This window comes from Schistocerca cancellata, unplaced genomic scaffold (genome assembly GCF_023864275.1).
Source record: "Schistocerca cancellata isolate TAMUIC-IGC-003103 unplaced genomic scaffold, iqSchCanc2.1 HiC_scaffold_537, whole genome shotgun sequence".
Taxonomy (NCBI): Eukaryota; Metazoa; Arthropoda; class Insecta; order Orthoptera; family Acrididae; genus Schistocerca; species Schistocerca cancellata.
Window position 1 is genome coordinate 1 of NW_026046551.1, and position 5,000 is coordinate 5,000.

Here is a 5,000-nt window from a genome sequence, read left to right on the forward strand (position 1 = left end):
CGGTGAATTATTATTATTATTGCGAGGGCACGAGAGATGCAAACAGATGTGAACATCATTTAGTTGCAACGCTGGGCAGTGTTATAGATCTACAAGCGAGTAATAGGAGGGTAGGAAAATATGGGCAACGGTTCGCGCGCGCCCTCTGGTCCTGACATCAACGTCCACAATAAACAGACCATACCGCCCTCTATGGGACGACGCTGACACCGCCACCCACAGACACAACACAGCCATCTATGAGAATGTGACCAAACTACATTGCCGTCTGGCCCAGAAACGACACCTCCATCTACAGGAATCCAACGGAACTACACCAACCATACTGCCAAACCACAGCATCGCCATCTATGACAATGTGACGAAACCACATGCAATAGCCCCATCTACGCGAATCGGACGACACTACGTCCACCCATGTCGCGCGCAACACGAAAACTAAATACCGCCATCTGCAAGTCTCCCGAAACATGACCTGCTGCACCGACGATACCGCCATCTATGAGACGCCACCCCGACTACGACATCGCTAGGTCCCACAGTACCCATTTTTCGACGCCACCCACAAAGCCTGCATCATCTGTCCACCCACAGGAACCCGAACGCCAGTGCCTGCGTCGCACGAAGTAGTCAAACCGACAATCACTCCACCCGCACCCCGCACGTGCCCCACCCCAACCGCCCAAATCGCAACCCAAGCGGATGAACGGCGGACTCTTCCCGCACTCGTACGTTGCAATCCACCCCTATATCTTGCGTTTCATGACGAGAGTTATATCCAATATGCCAAATTCCCGCTGTCCCTATACATGCTGTAAGTCTGTGCACAGTCCCTATACATGCTGTAAGTCTGTGCACACAATATGAACCACACCTCAGCGAGACACTCCATCACACATTACTCTCTGCCTGTAACAGACACAGATACGATATGTAAGCACCAGCATGGACCAACGTCCGGTGCATCCTCTCCGCCACAGTACACCATCCACACTATGATAACCACACCAGGGGGTCCAATTATAAAATAGAATATCCCACCCGTCCAACATCCACAATTGCTCAGATAAGCCACCAACACCCACACATGTCCTACACAGGGGTGCACCCAACACCACCACACTGCCTCCTGTTACGGCACAGAAACAATGGCAGGAATGAATCACACAGGTCTGCCACTCCCTTGCCGCAACCACAGACGCGGCGCGCCTCCAGTCACGAGCGAAAAGCGCATCCTGACGAGACAGAACTGCTGTGACATACTGACGCTGCCTCAGACATTCACTTACAATGATCACTACCAACGAACCTGCCCCCCCCCCCCCCCCCAAACACACTATCTCTTACCATGTTGTGTACTGTAATCCAACCCATTTTGCACCTTAACCTAACCAAATTTGTAACGCAATTTGTACCGCAATGTAACGCAATTTGTACCGCAATGTAACGCAATTTGTACCGCAATGTAACGCAATTTGTAACGCAATTTGTGTCTTAACCTAACCCACGTTGTGCCTTAACCTAACCCACGTTGTGCCTTAACCTAACCCACGTTGTGCCTTAACCTAACACACGTTGTGCCTTAACGTAACCCACGTTGTGCCTTAACGTAACCCACGTTGTGCCTTAACGTAACCCACGTTGTGCCTTAACGTAACCCACGTTGTGCCTTAACGTAACCCACGTTGTGCCTTAACGTAACCCACGTTGTGCCTTAACGTAACCCACGTTGTGCCTTAACGTAACCCACGTTGTGCCTTAACCTAACCCACGTTGTGCCTTAACCTAACCCACGTTGTGCCTTAACCTAACACACGTTGTGCCTTAACGTAACCCACGTTGTGCCTTAACGTAACCCACGTTGTGCCTTAACGTAACCCACGTTGTGCCTTAACGTAACCCACGTTGTGCCTTAACGTAACCCACGTTGTGCCTTAACGTAACCCACGTTGTGCCTTAACGTAACCCACGTTGTGCCTTAACCTAACCCACGTTGTGCCTTAACCTAACCCACGTTGTGCCTTAACCTAACCCACGTTGTGCCTTAACCTAACCCACGTTGTGCCTTAACCTAACACACGTTGTGCCTTAACGTAACCCACGTTGTGCCTTAACGTAACCCACGTTGTGCCTTAACGTAACCCACGTTGTGCCTTAACGTAACCCACGTTGTGCCTTAACGTAACCCACGTTGTGCCTTAACGTAACCCACGTTGTGCCTTAACCTAACCCACGTTGTGCCTTAACCTAACCCACGTTGTGCCTTAACCTAACCCACGTTGTGCCTTAACCTAACCCACGTTGTGCCTTAACCTAACCCACGTTGTGCCTTAACCTAACCCACGTTGTGCCTTAACCTAACCCACGTTGTGCCTTAACCTAACCCACGTTGTGCCTTAACCTAACCCACGTTGTGCCTTAACCTAACCCACGTTGTGCCTTAACCTAACCCACGTTGTGCCTTAACCTAACCCACGTTGTGCCTTAACCTAACCCACGTTGTGCCTTAACCTAACCCACGTTGTGCCTTAACCTAACCCACGTTGTGCCTTAACCTAACCCACGTTGTGCCTTAACCTAACCCACGTTGTGCCTTAACCTAACCCACGTTGTGCCTTAACCTGCTCTGTAATTGGCATATGACACGTTACATTAATCTAGTGTTGTCTAACCACAACCCTCTGAATATAGTTCGCTACTCGCACCGCCCACCCTCTTGTGTGTCGTTTCATGTTGAACACTTCGCAAGTGTTGCTTACTTTTTACATGCTCCCGCTGTACACTGTAATGTGGACAACTGCAGGATGTACATCGCCCCCCCCCCTCCACCCTGCCTTCGCACGCTGGTCGTTCAGGTGCTTGCGTGTTCAATGCCCTTCGCAGCTGTTCACTGGCATTCGCATGTCGAAGCGCTCAGTCTACGTCGTGGTACGGCCTGTGTCCACTGTCCGCTGATATCGTAAGCTTAATCCTCACATTGTACTGCACATAGGTCCGTATGTACTGAATGATACGCTGTGGCACATGTGTGACCGTACGACTGCGCCCAACAACAGCGAACCATACGGTCCAAATGTTGTGCACTCAGCCACGTGCCGTCTCCCCATAACAGCTACATTGCAGTGTGGTACGCCATAGAGACGTGTGGGAGTAACGGACGCCCTGGATGGCGATCAGCATGAGCCGTCTGTTGATGTAGTGGCGCGTGTATTCAAACGTAGTCGTCTCTTCTCACACAGTGTGATAGCATGGTGCACCGCGTTCCACATCTGCGACATGGTACAGATGCTGGTTGACAGTCGGTCTCGTAATGGACATCGCATACGTAGGGGGCCACCTCCCACGTGTTCTCTAGTCGTGCACATTTTGTTGCGTGTATGTGGGCAGACGTAGTGTGTCGTGACACCTAACAGACAGGTATGCAATAATCGTTGCATTTGCAAACTGGGATGGACGTCTACGTTTGCTGGTGACGTGACGCAACGCAAATGAACAACTGGTAAACCCATTGTGGTGCGGTTGTTGTTGCTGGAGGTAAATCAGTAAGGGCAAATCTGTGTGTGAAGCGATACGCGGCGGTGGCTGGGTGGGACCGTCCCCAGCCGGTGAGGGGGGGCCGCCCGGCGTGCTGGCCGCGCGGTGCGTGGGCGCACGCGCTACAGCCGGCTGGTGGGGGCGCCCAGTGGCAGGCGCGCCGGCCGACGGACGCGGCAGGCGGCGCAGCTGCGCGCCGGGGCACCCTGCGCGCGGCGCCGGGCGGCCAAAGTGGGTCCTCGCGGGCCCGGTGCGAAGCGCGGTGGACATCTGCAGTGTGCTGGTCCGACTGAGGACTGTGTGCGTTGAGGATGCGCCGCCGCCCGGCACTCGGCGCCGCGACGCCGTCTGCTGCTCGGTCGCCCCAGCGGTTCTCGCTGGTGGTTTGTATCGCAGTTGTGCAGACGTGTTGGCACGTGCGCTGTGCTGGGAGAGTTCGCTTCGGCACCCACGTGGGGCCTTTGCCCTTCTGTGGCGCTGGCGTTGGAGCTGCCGGTCACCGTAGGTGGCGCGTGTTGTCTCCCGCCGGCAATGCCACGACAGCACGCTCCCGGGCCTCTGTCGGCAGCGGCAAGCTCAGTTGGGAGCACGGGTGGTCGCACCTAAAGCGTCTACTCGCCTAACTCCGGGCGATTGCGCCTCTCTCGAACCCGACCAAGTACTTAGGACGGCGCTGCGCGCCGCCGGGACCTGAGAGGGTTTCGAGGTGTATTGTGCAGGGGAGCTCAGCCTCCTCCTGTTTGCAGAATAATTGAGCGGACGCTTGCGTGTTCGCGCGGGCCCCTGGGACACACTCCCGGGCGGCCGGCTGCTCAGCTCTAGTTGACGCAGCTCCCTGGTTGATCCTGCCAGTAGTCATATGCTTGTCTCAAAGATTAAGCCATGCATGTCTCAGTACAAGCCGCATTAAGGTGAAACCGCGAATGGCTCATTAAATCAGTTATGGTTCCTTAGATCGTACCCACGTTACTTGGATAACTGTGGTAATTCTAGAGCTAATACATGCAAACAGAGTCCCGACCAGAGATGGAAGGGACGCTTTTATTAGATCAAAACCAATCGGTCGGCTCGTCCGGTCCGTTTGCCTTGGTGACTCTGAATAACTTTGGGCTGATCGCACGGTCCTCGTACCGGCGACGCATCTTTCAAATGTCTGCCTTATCAACTGTCGATGGTAGGTTCTGCGCCTACCATGGTTGTAACGGGTAACGGGGAATCAGGGTTCGATTCCGGAGAGGGAGCCTGAGAAACGGCTACCACATCCAAGGAAGGCAGCAGGCGCGCAAATTACCCACTCCCGGCACGGGGAGGTAGTGACGAAAAATAACGATACGGGACTCATCCGAGGCCCCGTAATCGGAATGAGTACACTTTAAATCCTTTAACGAGTATCTATTGGAGGGCAAGTCTGGTGCCAGCAGCCGCGGTAATTCCAGCTCCAATAGCGTATATTAAAGTTGTTGCGG

At 53.9% G+C, this 5,000-nt stretch overlaps 1 non-coding gene across 1 annotated transcript in view; it reads left to right on the forward strand.

Annotated features, from left to right (window-relative positions):
- Positions 1–4,366: 4,366 nt before the first annotated feature.
- LOC126129447 (small subunit ribosomal RNA) overlaps positions 4,367–5,000 on the forward strand; it is a 1,909-nt gene continuing 1,275 nt past the window's right edge. The window contains exon 1 of the ribosomal RNA XR_007527306.1: positions 4,367–5,000. This exon is cut by the window's right edge and continues 1,275 nt beyond it. This is a non-coding gene — a ribosomal RNA (small subunit ribosomal RNA).